We start from the raw sequence: 269 nt of genomic DNA, 5'->3' as shown, positions 1-269 counted from the left end.
GAAAAAAAACACAGATGGAATCTGCGACGAAAACAGACAGACATGTGGAAATGGAAACGAAAACAAACCGACAGACGGAACTGGAGACGAAAACAGAAATATGAAGCCAGAAACAGGTAGAACAGGAGACGGACACATAGACAAACAGATGGATTCAAAGACAAAAGAGACCGTCAGAGGGACCCCGAGCTCGAAGCAGACAGACACATCTAACTGCAGACGGAAAGAGACTGACCGATGGGGTTGGAGACAAAAGTAGACAAACAGGT

Source organism: Penaeus monodon, chromosome 22, assembly GCF_015228065.2.
Source record: "Penaeus monodon isolate SGIC_2016 chromosome 22, NSTDA_Pmon_1, whole genome shotgun sequence".
Classification (NCBI taxonomy): Eukaryota; Metazoa; Arthropoda; class Malacostraca; order Decapoda; family Penaeidae; genus Penaeus; species Penaeus monodon.
Note: the sequence above shows the minus strand (reverse complement) of the source record.